We start from the raw sequence: 16,137 nt of genomic DNA, 5'->3' as shown, positions 1-16,137 counted from the left end.
ATGTGCCGGGTGAGCTGAATTCACAATGGGTGATATTTAGAAGGACAAGAAGATTTTTGTTCAGATGTGTATATGAGGCAGAGTCAAAAACGGGGAAAGGAAAGGAGGGAATAAGCATTTATTAAGCCCTACTATGTGCCAGGCACTGTGTTAAGCGTGTTACTTCATTCGCTCCTCACAACTCTATGAGGTAGGTGTTGTTTTTATCATCCCCATTTTATAGTTCAGGAAACTGAGGCAGACAAAGGTTAAGTGACTTGCCCAGGATCACACAGCTTACTAGCTTACCACATATGAACTCAGGTCTCCCTGACTCCAGGCCCAGAACTCAATCTACTTCCTCATCAAGCTAGAAGGAAAATACAAGCCTGGACCTAATCTGAGTGGACTTTGGCCAAAAGACTGGTCAGACTCCAGGGTTCTCTTATTAAATGCCAACAAAAGCAAAGACATGATCTTGGGAAATGATGCGTTGATAGACTATTTGGAAAATCCCAAATATATCCCTGGAACTAAAATCATCTTCACCTTCATTAACAAAGTAAAAAGAACAGACTTGATAGCATTATCTCAAAAGAGCTACCAATGAATAATACTTATGTTTTGCCTTGTTACAAAAAGTTTCTTATGAGATTTTTTTATCACATACTTTAACTCCACCCTCTTTAAGATGGCTACATCAACTAGAGAACTGTAGTTATGAATCATTGTTTAAAAATTTTGCTTAGTCATCCTAAAAAAAGGAATTATGTAAATTAGGGAAGCTTATGTTTAAATGATTAGTTTTTCATGTTTTGTTAAAATTGCAGCAACAACCAAGTTCTCACACTTTTCTGTTTCTTTTAAAAGGTATGATTAGGCTTAGTTTGATTTAGTCAACTTCAACTATTTTTATCAAAGGCAATCCTCTTCACTTCAATATAAATGTTTTTGGATTTATTAGCATCACTAATGGGGAAAGTCTAGTCTCATATGGCTTTAACCCATTTTATAGTTCAGGAAACTGAGGCAAAGGTTAAGTGCCCAGTCACCCATGGCATGGAGGAGAAAAACTTGCCATTCATTAATTTGCAAAATCCCATTTGTAAACTAATATGCCTCAGCCTGTCCAAAGGCAAGGGCTGAAGCAGGTCCACTGAATTAAAAGTAGGCATTTCCAGTTTAAATTCCCTAATTTTCCAAGTGATAGACAACCTAATCATAATGATTTTTATTAAAATACTGTTTCTCAATAACTGAAAGGCATTTCATTATGCTTTATTGTATGATAATTCTGAGTAAAGTATATCATCCATTTTATAGTGTTGGTGATCTTTTAATGTCAAATATTCAAGCAACCTAGACTATTAGAGGACACAGATGAGTTCAGCTAGAAAGGATGGTCTCCTTTTGAGCTGTTTTGTATCTGGTTTAAACCAAGTTGTACCTTAAGATTGACTTTTAAAATCTACTGAATTTAAAGTCTGCAGAAATGTTATATAGTACGTGAACCATAACACTGCTATTCATTTGGGGGGCCAGTTAAGATGTGCCACCAGCATAAGTTTGTAATGCTGTGATTGTAAGGCTGAATTTAATAAACACTTGTTTGAATTTTTTTAAAAAAGTGGTCAACTGTGGAATATCACTTGAAAAATCCTATTATCTACTAATACCCTAATCAAGGACATCTTCAATGCATATGCAGATCATTTTCATAAAAAAATTATATCTAACTGGGAAAGTAGGTATATAGGTCTAAAGTTAATGATGTTTTGTTGCCTTGTGGGGATATTAATAAAATCTGAGATTTTTTCCCATACCCATAAAATGCTCTCTTCCCTTTCATATATCTTATAAACTGATCCTGCAATGCCTTCATAACTGTGTCACCTTCAGCATGGGTTTCCTCTAGTTACATTTGGTCTAATTTGTTTGCTTCTATGATGTCTTTGTAAGGAAAAGTTTGTTTAAAAAAATCTTTGCAGGCATTTTTCATTTTTCTTCCACTTGCTATCATTCTTCCATTTCATCTTTCAATGCCCTTGAGCATCTATTAAGCCCCTTAACAAAGTTTCTTTCCATTGTGTTGCCCTCAACTGTTTGTCTCTTCTTTATACTGCTCCACCTTCTATCATCTTTTACTCTAAGATTTTACAAATGTTTAAACCAGAGTTACCTTTGGCTGTAAGCTTTCTCCACTTGGCAAAGAAAGTATCTGCCTCAGAATGAGCCAGCTAGAATTGGGTTCACAGTATACACTGATTCAGTGATGTATGATATGAACTGGCATCTTTCCACACTTTAAATTATAACTTTGTGTTCTGAGTCTTAAATGCAGTCTTCCATCCACACTCTAAGCTTATCTTAATTTTGCACAGAATTTTGAGAGAAATTAATCCAATGACCTTATTTTACAGAAGAGACAGAAGTTCAGCAAGGTTCAATGACTTGCTCAAGGTAATACATTCAACTGTCTGTACCTGGTTACATGCTCTCAGTGCTTGCTGGTCAAAAGGCACTAAATTCCAAAGAACAATCACTACATTTCAGCTACTCTGCCTGAAACTTTACTTCATAGTAGAAATAGTAACATGTCAGGCAGTCAAATCAATAGACATTTATTAAGTGCCTACTATGTGCCAGGCACTGAACTAAGTGATAGAGATACAAAGAAAGCTAAAAAGACAGCTTCTTTTTCTCAAGGTGCTCACAGTCTGATTGAGGGGACAATGTGGAACAGAGATGGGGAGGGAGAACATTCCAGGCACCGGTGTCAGCCAGTGAAAATTCCCAAAGGAAGAGATGGAGTGACTTGTTCAAGGACCGGCAAGGAGTACATGGGGGTGAACGCGAGGGGGGAGCTGTAAGGGGTAAGAGTACACGGGGGTGAATGCGAGGGGGGAGCTGTAAGGGGTAAGAGTACACGGGGGTGAACGCGAGGGGGGAGCTGTAAGGGGTAAGAGTACATGGGGTGAACGCAAGGGGGAAGCTGTAAGGGGTAAGAAGTCTAGAAACAGGGCGCAGGGGGAAGGGGCAGTTTACGAAGGGCTTCAAATGCCAAACAGTATTTTCTATTTCATCTTGGAAGTGACAGAGCACTGGGATTGGGGTAAGAGGGTGACAAGGTCAGAGTTGCACTTTAGAAAACTTAGTTTGGTGGCTGAGTGGAGGAAGGACTGGAGAGGGGACAGGCTTGAGGAAGGCAGACCCACCAGCAGGCTACTGCAATAATCAAGAAGTGAAATGATGAGGCCCTAAACCAGAGTGGTGGCAGTATCTGAAGAAAGAACAGGATGTGTGTGAGAGATGCTGAAAGGTGAAACTGAAAGGCCTTGGCAACAGCTTGGATATGAGGGGGACGGGGTGGTGAGAGATAGTGAGGAATCCAGGAGGACTCCTAGGTTGTGAGTGTGAGGGAATGGAAGGATGGAAATAAGCAGAATAATAAGCAGTCCCTCTTCCACATGACAGACCTTGAACTACAGTGTAGTTCCAGTCTCTCTCTTTCCCCACCCCTTAAGCACACTAAATTATAAGAACAGAATGTAAGAATGCAAAAACATATTAAAAAAAGACTAATACCTCTAATCTATTTCATTCCTTGTCCAGAGCTAGAGCCTCATAGAGTTTTACATCAGATTTTGAGAAGTCTTCAGACTAACTTTGATTAGCAATTAAAATATGGCATAAAAGCAAGAGTAAAGCCTGTCTGAAAAATGAAAAAGTAATGTAAAGCTCACTAAGAGTTTATAACATACCTCAAAGGAATCCAGATTTCTCAGAGAGAAAAGACACTTCGAATCAAGACATTAATGTAAGAAAAAAGAGGGGTGGTAGCAGAGGGAAATGACAGCACCTGGTAAGAAGAGGAGAAATAGTTCAGTTTGTCCAATTCAAAACAGATCTCTCTCTTCTTTTATGATGTCTTCTGGTATTGAGAGAGGTCTGGAAAGAAGACAAAAATCTAGACAGAGAAGACAGACTAAAGAACCAGCTTTTGGGTTAAAACCCAAAGCCCACCAAATACAACTGCTCCTTCTCCTATCCTTACTTATCTCTTCCTAGTTGACCACTCCTGAGAGTATATCTGTTCCATATCTGCACATTCCAAATAATGTCACTATTCATTGTTTAGTCCATTGGAAGTACTCACAGATTGTGGTGGCTAAAAAATTCACTGCATAAAGTTTGTTTTTTGTTGTTGTTTTCATTAAGAATAAGTTCACCCAGAGATCCAACTACACATATACACTACAAGGTCAAAAACAGAAAGGCCCTACAGGCATCCAAAATATTCACAGCTACGCTTTTTATAATATCAAAAAACTGGAAACAATATAGAAGCTAAGTAGCATATTGCTAAACAAACCATGACGCATGAATGTCAAGTATTAATGTGCTATAAGAAAAAATGAATATGGAGAATTCAGAGAAATATGGGAAGACGTAGAGCAACAGCAAGTATTATCGTGCTTTAAGGTTTGCAAAACACTTTGGATATGCTATTCAACTGATCCAGAGTCAAATAAGCAAAACCAGGAAGCCAACATATACAAGGAAAACCACTGGGACAGCTAGGTGCCACAACGGACAGGGTGCTGGGCCCGGAATCAGGAAAAGCTCAGTTTCAATCCAGTCCTGGACACTTACTAACTCCGTGATCTTAAGCAAGTCATTTAACCTCTGCTTGCTTCAGTTTCCTCTCAAGGATAATAATAGCACACACTGCCTAATGTTGTAAGGATCAAATGAGATCTTTGTAAAGCTCTTGGCACAGTACCTGACACATAGTAGGTTCTATATAAATGCTAATTATTGTTGTTATTAGAAAGAACACAAGTCCAAAAATGAACAATTTTAATGATCAGTTAGTTTGGCCCTAGAGAAAATAAGAAAAAAAAATGCACTTCTCCCTCTCTGCAGGGATAGGGACCCATGGGTATGGGATATTGCATATGCTGTCACATTCAATTGACATGCTGATTTGTTTGGCTGGACTGCTTCTCCACCCCCTTTTTTTATTTAATTCTTTGTTCTTATAAATGGCTTGCTTGAGAAAGGTGTGAGGAGGCCCTATTTGGAAATACAGGTGGTATAAAAACAAGGAAGATCTTTAAAAACACACCAAAAAACAGTGCAACTACTAGTTTAGTTAAGTAGTTGAACTTGATCCAGTCACTACCAGAGTACAGTAGTCTGGAGTTACAGCACTAAGTCCCACCATGAGGCCCTTTAGCACGGCTCCACCATTATCTGGGGTTGGAGGGTGGAGTGTCTGCACAGGAGGCAAGATTCTTAGGTTTTCCACTACCTGAGTGAATGTGCCAAAAGCAAACCTATGATTAGGAGCAATTAAGGCGCAGAGAGGGAAAGAACTCACCTGGGTTGGTGGGAAGGGCATAATCCAAGCCGTGATTTAAAAGGATAAAAAGAATGCTGTGCCTAGGTCAAGTCAAACAGTTCACCTGGGTATCTAATCCTGAACACTAGTCAGGGATTGTGAAATGAAGGCCAGAACAGGGTTTCAAAGCTTGTAAGAGATCAGAATGGAAGAAATCAGGAAAAAGCTACTTCGGAAGCAACACAAACTCCTGTTTGGCACTGAAAGCCCTCTACAACCTGACTCTAGCCTATCTTTCCAGGATGATCCCCTGTCACACTATTCCTCTTCACACATTTCACACTGCAGACCAAGAGGCCTACTGCCTGCCTGCTGTTTCCCAGACAAAAGACCTTTCCATAGGCTGCTATTCCCTCTACCTGGAACGCTCTCCTTCTTCACCCTGGAGAGCAGGAACCAGAAGTCTCACTTTTTAATTTATATCCCCAGGGCCTCAAACATTATGCAAGTAGTAGGTGCTTGATGAATGACTGAGCAGAGCATCAAGGAATGACAACTATCTCATGCAGTCTCCATCTGAGACACCCTTCTTTTATGGTGTTACCCAGTTGGTCATCCCCCATTCTTATTCCCACTCCTACCCCGACCTAGTTTCACATCACTACCAGCCTGCATGAAAAGATATATTTGGATAGGCTTATCACCAGAAAGCTGGCCACCAGATGATGAACTAATGAAGCAATCTAATGAGCATGGGAGATGTGATCTATAGTGAGAGGGAAATCATAGATCAATGAAATATCAAAGTAATAATTTTAAAACCAGCGAGATAATGCCAAATCTCTAGGGGACACTAATGGTGCCTCTGTGATATATTTTAATGAGTACAGTAAAATGTGCCAGCACCTAAACATTTTTATCTACTTTGTGTATAAATTCCTTGAAGGAATCCTCTATTGTTCAACTTTCTGTCTTCCACAGTGTCTTGCATGTTGCATTAGGCTCCTAATAAATATCTGTTGAATGAATGAACTATTTGCTATTGTGAAATTGTACAAATACTAAAGACAGAAGGAGTCTAATTCTTTTTATCCTTAAAGAGCACAACAAACATTTTTAAGGGTGGGGTCTACTGGGTTAAAGCAAAAACTTCATGATTTCCTTGAAAAAACTTTCCATATCAAGACAAGGGTTAGATCTGACAGGAAATATGCCAGAAAACACACAGAGTATAGCAGTTGAGTCATGAACAAGGGTTAGAGACTCAACACCTTGCTCCTCAAGCTTCAGATATATGAAAGCAAATTAAGAACTGCCATTCTATTTCCTCTGTGTGAAAACTAGACTGTGGTTTTGCTTCTAGAAAAAGAAGAAATGAAAATGAGAACAGGTACACATATGGCAAGTGGATCTGGAGTTTACAAGACTATATTTACATAGCAGATAGATTTCCACATCCTACAAAGAATTAACTAATGCTCATTTAGACACTTTGATCACTTCTCCTCTGATCCAAAGTTCCTCAAGTACATCATAGAAGACATCTTCTGTTGCACTGTCCTGCATATCATTCCAGTCAGACACTATTGTGTACATCAGTTGGCAAACACTTCTTGCTGAGGCCCAAACCAGACTAAAATGTTGGGAAATATTTAACAAAATAAATAAAAACACAATAGAACATAGATGTTAATATGTGCTTTTCTAGATCAATGTGCTGCTGCAAGGATCCTTATGGACAATCCATTTCTACTTGAGTTTGACACCACAGTTGTACATCATACGCAGAGAAAAACAGACAAAACATTTTTATATCTATTCTGCTGTAGTAAGAAGTTCAATGATATTTTTGTACTCACAACAGCATTTAAAAAATTACCTTCATCAGTTATATAACAGAATCATAGAATTTTTGAGGACTTAAAATAATCTAGTTTAATTTATAGATAGGGAAACTGAGGGCCAGAGAAATGATGTGACTTGCCTACTTCCTTGATTCAGGTCATTATGAAGATTTTTTTTTTTTTAGTTAACTCAGAAAAATCTTGGAAGGTTCATACGTGGCTGAGCACATCAGTCTCAGAAGACACTATAATTTTTCCAGGCCTGTTTTCTTATCTACAAAATGAGGAGGTTGGACTAGATGACATCTACATTCCCTTCTATCAGTCTATACGTAAAATAATATCATGAATAAACCCAAATCTCCTCATTAATGCCCTCTATAATTCAGCTTCACAGCTGAATTAGCAAAAATTTGAGAAACCAGAGCAAATTAGAGAACGCCTAAAGTCCAAATACAGGTGTTATAATCCCAAAGAAATCACTAATTATAAAGAAAAACTTTTAACCGATGTATGCCTATTCTTAGAATAGTTTTCGTTCAGACCTTAAAAAGTCTTTATTTTTTTGTAATACTAGAATTTAAATTATTGTGACGAATAAAATTGACCATAAATGCAGAATGCCAATTTTATAACGTAAAATAGTATCCAAGTATAAAATAATACATATTTTTTTTTGCACAGGTACATACAGGAAACAGGATGTGATGTACAAATAGGAGAGGAAGAAAATTGATGGTCTTTTAGAAGGCAGGTGATTTTTTATTACGTGACCTAGTTGCATTTAAAGTGACTACTCCCCCTATTAAAGGAGTTATTTCTTAACCAGAATTTGAATAGTATATAATGTGATCAACATTATGAAGTGTACTAGTTAAAGGAAGAGTTCCTTCCCTTGTAGATTGTTTTGCTAATTAAAATCAGAGTTAACTAGGTATGAAACTATAATGTAGAGCACCATTAAAGAGATGTCCTCAGAGATTCAAGTGATAGGGTCTCACAGACACCGCCCTGGCTTTGGAGTCAGTCATCCCACTTTCTATTCTTGGCTGGCTCCTGTAACTGACTTTGGTCATCTTGGACAACACTTCCTTTCTCCAGGCTTCAATTTCTCCTGCGGAAAATGGGAATAAAGATAAAGGGTCCTGAAGATGAAAACAAGCTCCCGGGTCGTCACTGATTCCGCTCTGACTCCGTCGTGATTTCGTCTTTGTCTGGCTCCGGTTTAACTTGGTCCCCTATAAAACCGACCAGTCTCATCTTAAAACTTCCCTTCCAATTCCTGAGGCTCTGCGTGTTTCGGGAAGTTGATGCCTCGTGGACATAAGAACCTGCTGCAACTTTTACAAGCATTCCTATGACCATCAGAGCACGGGGACCAAACCTGTGGCTCCAGCCGGGCTGGTCAGATACCCGATTCCTGAATCATTCGTCTCCCGTCTCTCCCCGAGCTCCAGGTGGCCCTTCCCCCGTTCCTTTCGCTTCCCACTCCTTCTAAAGAAATCGAGGGTATCGGGCTGGAGGAGAGCGCGTTTGGGACGTCCGGCACGACAAGTCACTCACCCTATCTCGGCCTCAGTTTCCTCATCCGTAAAATGGAGCTCATAGTGCCTCTGGGTACCTACTTCGCAGGTTCGATGGTTCAAATGCGCTAATAACGTACGCGGAGCCCAGCTGGGCTCCCCAGGAATGTTGGTTATGATCACTATTACGGCTACGTAATGACTCGCGGGTGGGGAACGCGGAGCGAGCCGCGCCGTCGGCCCCGTGGGGTGGGAGGGGCAGGGGCCGAGAGCGGCGGGTCCACGCGGGGCTTCCGAGGGCAGCCCGCTTTCCTTGGGACATCCTCCCCGCCCGGCCCGGCCCGCCCCTCCCCCTCCCCGTCCACACAGCGGCGGAATTCATTCCCAGGGCGCGGCCCCGCCCCTGGCCCCAGCCCCAGCCCCTGACCTGCGCTCCTCCGTCGTGACCCCTCCGACTCCTGTCCTTCGGTCAGCGACCTCCGCCCCCTCGGAAATTGGACGCCGGGAATGAGTCAATCCGGCCCGACCCCGGCGGCCGGCCCCGCCTCCCGCCCGGCCTTCCGCCCCACAGAGCTCCAGCCTCCCTCCGCGGCCCCTCAGCCGCGGGACGCGGCGGGCGCGCGCCGTGGCGCCCGCTGCTCCCCCCGCCCCGGCACCGCTGCGCGCGTTCCCCCCCGCCCCGCCGTCTGACGCCCCGCGCGCTCTCCCTCCCCCGCTCTGTCTGACGCCCGGCGCGCCCCCCCCCACCCTAGTCCGACGCCCCGCGCGCTCCCCCGACCCTGGCTGCTGCGCGCGCTCGCTCCCCTCCCCCGCCCTCGGGTGCTGCTCGCGCCCTTCTTCCCCCCCAGCTCCAGCTGTCCCAGTCCTGGCCGGTGCACGCCCTGCCACATCGGCCCCTCTCCCCTCCCCGGCCCCGCGCGCTGGCCCCACTCCGTGACCTCTCCATCGTCCCCAGCCCCACTCCGCGCCCCCGCGCGGTTATCCTCCCGCAGAGCCTCGCTCTCCTCGGCGCCCCCTGGTGCCGCTCCCACTTACCCCCGGCGGCCCCTCTCTCGGAGCCCCGCCCCTGGTGACCCGGGTCCGAGGCTCCCGCTGGGGGCCCCCAGGACAGGGAGGGTCGAGTCCCGGAATCGGAGCCGGGAGTGAGAGGGGTTTCGGTGCGGGGCGCGCTCGCGAAGCTGAGTCAGCTCAGGAGCCTCCAAGTCAAGGCTGCCTGGTTGCGAGAGTGAGCAGATGCGGGGAGGGCATTCCAGCGGCTGGGAGAGAGCTCCCCGAGCCCGCAGGCCCCGCACGTCCGTGGCATGCCGGCCCACGAGGCGGAGCTTGCAGCCCGGGCCCGTCAAGCCACCCCGGCCGAGCGAGCCCCTGACACCGCCCCTCACCGCGCTCCCCCCGGCCTGGAAACCGGGGGTGGGCGGGAGGGGGGCAGGTCACCTCCCTCCCACCGACCGAGCCGGCCCCAGCCCTGTCCGGCGCTCGTGGTCCAGCCTTCCCATTCCCGGCGATGTCCAGCTCACTGCCCCCCACACAGTGGGCGCCTAATAAGTGCTGGCCGGCTTCCTCATCCAATCGTCCATACAAAGGCTTCTTCACTAGGTTGTGAGTCACAAATGCCAGGTCTCTGTAAAGTACTTTCAAACTCTAGAGAAATGTCAGCCACTGTCTAGTGCACAGTCAGTCAGTCATTCTAGAGAGCAGTTTGGACTCTGCCTCCAAGTCACCAACCTGCGAATCCCACCCTGACCCAGCCCAGAGACCCCAAAGAGGTCAAAGAAACAGAGAAAGTGCTCATGTGTGCAAAGATCTACAGCGAGAGGCAAAATAAGGGTGCGTCTGTCAGGGAATAGCTGGAAAATGAAGGTGTAGGAATCTCAGCAGCAATGAGGAAATGGACGAGTTCAGAGAATACCGGGTAGACCTGTCTGAACTGATGCATAGTGAAGCCAACGGGACGAACCAGAGCAATGTATGTGTAACAACAGCTTGATAAAGAAAAACAACTTTTCTTGAAAGATTTGAGAACTCTGATCAGCCTTAATGACAAACCACAATTCCAAAGGACCAATGATCAAGCACACTACCCATCTCCTGATGGAGAGGTGATGTGAACTGTATTTTTGGACACGGCCAATCAATACAGGAATTTGATTTGTTTTACTGTATATTTTTAACAAGGGCTTTATTTTCTTTTTTCTTTCATTCTTTCCCTTTTTTTTTAAATTTTCTTCCTTTCCCTTTTTCTTCCTGTTGGGTGGGATGAGGTGAGAGGAAGAGAAAACTAATGTTTAAATGAAAAACGTTAATTTTTAAAAAGGAAATACCAGTTATTTGTAGCAATAGTACTACTAGTAGGTGTGTCTTCAGTAGCAGTTTCCTATACTCAGTCTGAAAATGAGACTTGAGATGCATTAGAGAGCTGCTCCTGGGTCAAAGGGGGAAAAAAAGAATGTTAAAAGTTTTTATTTATAAGTAATTGAGGAAAAATAAAATGATTAAATACAAAAAAAACTGTAGCTGTTCTTTAAAAAGAAAAAAAAGACCGAAGAATTTAGAGTTGGGAGGTAACTCTGAGATGTCTAGTCCAACCCCTTGCCAAATTTCTACTTTGTTTCCTTTTGTATACTTACTCTCAAATATTCAAATATATTTGTGATCCTAGCTATTTCAGAATTCCCCCCCAAAGATGCAGAAAGCATCCCATTCATAACTGCACATACTGTGTGACCTTTCTGTATATCGTCCCAAAAGTTAGCCACAGTGTCCACCCAAAATGCTGGAGACCTTCCTGCTTTCATCCTTTTTCTATTTGTCTGTTTTGATCACCCAGATCTGGCTTCACAACCTTTGCCTTCAAAATCCTTTCCTCCTTTGTCTTTTTGCTGTTCCCACCTTGCTAATCACCAATCCTAGGTCACCGAACTGCAATGCCTTCTTTCCTTCTCCTCCCAAGGGCTGAGCACTGATTGAGCAAGGCTCAAAAGGTGAGTTCTAAGGGAAACTCAATCAACAAGTATTTGTTAATTACCTACTATGGAGCAGGCAGACAGCAAAGAAAATAGTCCTTGTCTTTAAGGAATTTGCATGTGGGGGAATGGGGGAAATGGAGAGGGAGCAAGACAAACAGCAAATAATTACAAAATATACAAATTTAATACTGTACAAAGTCATTTCTATAATGAGGGGATTAGGAAAGACCTACATGGGCTTTGGAGTGTTTGGAAAGAAACTAAGAATTCTGAAGCTAACTAGGTGGTGAAATTGATAGAACACCAGGCTTGGAGTTAGGAAGATCTGAGTCGAAATGTGACCTCAGGCACTTGGTAGCTGTGTGACCCTGGACAAGTCACCTTAACCCTGTTTGCCTCAGTTTCCTCATCTGTAAAATGAGCTGGAGAAGGAAATGACAAACCACTCCAGTATCTCTGCCAAGAAAACCCCAAATTAGGTCAAGAATAGTTGGACACGACTGAAATGCCTCAACAACAATAACAACCAATGAAATTTTAATGCAGGATCCGTGCCTGGGTCCACTCAGAACCAGTTGGCCTGTTACATTATACCCACCGCAGGGTTCTCCAGTGCCTCGAGGAAGATTGGAGAGTCTCCACCGTTGACTCAAGCCTTCACCAGCTTTGTTGCTCCCATTTTAGGGGTGCAGTGGCTAGTGCCCCCAGTTCTACTTAACTATCTTAACATCAGGTTAGCTTTTACAAAGGGGTTTACTTCAAAGATAGAACATTTTCCCCCCACCCCAACATCTTGGGCATAATTCCCTTCCCTTCTGGACCCCCAATACTACTTTGGCCTCTGTGGAAGGAAAGATTAGGTGCACGGTTTAGCTCAGTTCCTGCAGAGTATTAGTCCCACTACCAAGTTCAAGTCCAAAATCCAGCTGGGCTGGCTAGCATCCCTAGACCCTTGCTCCTCAGGGCTTGCTTCTGCTGGGCTGTCTGCAACACCTGACCTGGATTTTTAGACTCCTGGATCCCCATGGTTTATGCTTCTGGGTCAGATCCGGGATTCTGCTCCCTGAAACTAGAATGAAAAAAAAATGAATAAAAATGCCAGATGTGTAGGCTCATTTCTTGGAACCATATGGCCTAAAGTGGGAGTGGGGAGGGGTGGGGTGAAGGAAGCATCCTTTCCCCGCCTCCCCACAACTTACTACATGGTATGAGTGAAAGAATTCTTCACCCTCAGACATAAATGCCCCCAAAACATTTCAGGTGCTGTGTCAGGCTGTTTTTAAAAGACTAGCTGTTCTGCTTACAAGCCAATGGAAAAAGGCTACTCCCAACCATGTAGTAATTCAACATAAAATGTCCACTCTTGCTACAGTGCTCCATTCTCCCAGAAGCATTCCCCTAGTGCCCTCCACAAGGGGGATACCATCTTAGGTGGTCTGAACATGCTCCAAACACCCGTTCCACTAAGATGGAAGAAGTGGATTCTAGGTAATGGTGGAGGAGAGCGGGTACAGCCTGGGCAAATTACTAGTGGTAAGTAAGCCAGTTTAGCTGGAACATAGAGTACTCAAAGGGAATAATATATAACAAGTCTAGAAATGTAGATTGAATCCAGATTGTTAAATGCTTTAAATACCAAACCAAAGTTTATATTTGATCCCAGAGGCAACAGGTTACCTGCCACAAGAGCAATTTGGGGCAGGATAGTGACATGGGCAAATTTTTGTGTTAGTATTAGTGCTTTGACAGCTGTGGAGGGTAAATTGAAGATTAATGTAAAAGCTTTACATTTGATTTAAAAAAATTAACTTCAGAAGTACAAAATGGGGGGGGGCATGTCTAGATAGCAGTTTGTTGGAAATAGAGCTTTACATAAATTAATTAATAATTAATAGAGTGATGTAACAGCCAAAAAAAACTAAAGCCATTATAGTGTCCACTAAGAGAGGCATAGTATCCAGGGTTAGGGGAGTGATAATGATGCTGTGCTGGTCAGATGAGATCCAGACAATGGTATTCAGTTCTAGATGTCACATTTGAGGGAAGGCATAGATAAACTGGAGGGTATCCAGAGGAACATGACCAAAATGATGGAGTGTGAGCAAATATTACATGAGGACCAAATGAAGGAACTGGGCTGATGGATTCCCCCTTCTTTGAATTCCCTTCCAACTCTGAGATTCTGTGATTCTGAGGTTCTGAGAACCATGCTGACTTATCCACTCCAAATTCCTTGTCATCTTACCTTGGCTTCCATGATAATACACTCTCCTAATACTCATAGTTGTCTAACTACTTTCAGGTTTGTAAAGCCCTTTAAATTTGTTATTTGATTTTATCTTCACAACAGCCCTGAGAGGTAGGTGATCAGGAAACTGAGTCTGAAAGGGGTTAAGTAGCTTGCCCAGGGTCACATAGCTAATAAGTGTCTGAGGCAAATTTGAACCCAGGCTCTTCTGACTCAGTCTAGGACCCTATCTATTACAATACCTAGCTGCTTTTTCCATCACCTCCTTTGATTCATCTTCCTCCTGTCTACTAGTGGCTTCCTCCAAAGGTGTGTTCTTGACTTTCTTCTCTCTATATACTCTTTCCCTTAACAATCTCATCTACTGTCATGGTTCCAATTATCACTTCCCACATTTATTTATCCAAACTAATTTATTCTCTGAGCTCTAATTTCCCGTTTCTAACTAACCACCTGCTGGCTCTACCTGGATAGTCGCTCAAACTCAACACACCTAGAATTCAATTTTAAAACCTTGGCCTCCAAAATCTAAGGCTCATCTCAACTTCCCTATTTCTGTTGATGGCACCACTGTTCCTAGTGCCCCAGGCTCAAACCTCCATCGTTTTTTTGACTCTTCTCTGCTCCTCATCCTCTATAAGGAATTAATCCCCGAGTCCTATCTAGTTTGCTTTGTCAATAACCCTCACATGTGTCTACCCTCCTCTATTCGCATTGCTCTCAGCCTAGACCAGTCCCTCATTACTGGATCACAGTAATAGCTACTCAAATGGTTTCCCTGCCTCCAGGCTTTCTTGTCTCTTATCCTTCATACTGCAACCAAAATCACCTTTCCATTGCACATGTCACCTGTATACGAGAAAACTTCCCAGGCTCTCTATTTCCTCTAGCGTAAGCTACAAACTCCTTAGCCTTGCAATTAAGACCTTTCTCAGTGTGGCTCTAACCTACCTTTCCCTCCTAACTTGACAGGATTTCTTTTCTGGAGCTCTACATTCCAGCCAAACTCTACTATTCATTGTTCTCTATAACGTTATCCCGGTGTCTTCTGTCTCTGTATATTCTCACGGCTATCTCGCACGCCAGGAACATATTCCTTCCACTTGTCTGGCCATTAAATGACTTCTTTTCCTTTAAGACTCCCTTCTCAAATTTTTAGAGCATTTTTTCTAGAGACCCTTCCTACAATCCACCTTGTAACAACTGTATCTGTATGTATATCCCATCTCCTCTTAGATTGTATCTCCTAATGGGCAGAAACTTTGTTGTTTCTTATATTTATACGATCAGTACCTAGTACAGTGCTTTGCACATAGTAGGCCCTTTAAAAATTTAGTTGACTTGAATTAATCCTTAATTAATTGTAGTAAAACACATCTGTATATTAGAGTAAGTTTTCAGTGACCTTACGCCAGCTATTTCTTTATTTGATCCTTCTGAACTAGAACAGCACCCTGTCTTAATATTCTGATTTTTACTTTATTTTGAAAGTAGTCTTGTGCATTAAAAAGTTTTTCAAAAAAACAACTGTGCAGTGAGGGTTTTGCACAATGAGTTCCTGATTGTTACCTTTTAAAATGTCAGGATTCTAAACTAAAGTCCATTGGGCCACAACAATTCCATCCAAGGATTCTATTGTTGTCAGAATGAACCAGATAGTGAAGAACATGGCACAGCCTGGTACCACTCAGCAAATTGCTTTTGGTTTCTTAATAGGATCTTCTTCCTTCCTCTCTTCCACTTTAAGCATAGCAGCAGTAGAAGCAACAGCCTTCAGTATGGAAGAGGCAGCACCCTACTGTAGCAGTGACAATTGATACGAGTGGCATGCTGCTAGTTACAAAGGCCGTGTAATCACTGTGCGATCATCATCAAATCAGTCATCAAACCAACAAGCATTTATTAGTCCCCTGGTGCCCAGCAATGTGCTAGGTGCAAGGAATACAAAGGTAGTCCCTGCCCTCAAAGAGCTTACATTCTATTGGGGAGAGCAACCCATGTTAAGTGAGGGTTACTCATTTATAAATGGTATACTGAGAAGTGGCTACCAATACTAATATATTTTTGTTCCAAACTCCAAAGAGTCTTTTGGAGAGATCATTCTGGGAGAGATAAAGATTTACAAAAATATCTCTATTAACGTAGAGAATGCATTGTCTGACAATATAAAAGGCATAGGATTTTATTCTAGGATTTCTAAAAAGGGAGATTAGGGTACAAAAACACAATTAAA

General features: G+C 43.0%; 1 protein-coding gene across 3 annotated transcripts in view; it reads right to left on the bottom strand.

Moving 5' to 3' along the window:
* Window positions 1–9,799, bottom strand: part of LOC118828466 (dynamin binding protein) — a 109,209-nt gene extending 99,410 nt beyond the window's left edge. For 2 of the 3 annotated variants that reach the window (XM_036735086.1, XM_036735089.1), the window contains exon 1: window positions 9,118–9,169. The gene's annotated coding sequence lies outside the window, so the exon portion shown is untranslated. Of the gene's footprint in view, window positions 1–9,117; window positions 9,170–9,725 lie in introns of those variants that run through there. The other variant, XM_036735088.1, reaches the window with a different exon arrangement.
* Window positions 9,800–16,137: the final 6,338 nt, after the last annotated feature.

This window comes from Trichosurus vulpecula, chromosome 8, assembly GCF_011100635.1.
Source record: "Trichosurus vulpecula isolate mTriVul1 chromosome 8, mTriVul1.pri, whole genome shotgun sequence".
Lineage (NCBI taxonomy): Eukaryota > Metazoa > Chordata > Mammalia > Diprotodontia > Phalangeridae > Trichosurus > Trichosurus vulpecula.
The sequence above is the reverse complement of the archived record's forward strand: the minus strand, read 5'-3'. Positions and strand labels throughout refer to the sequence as shown.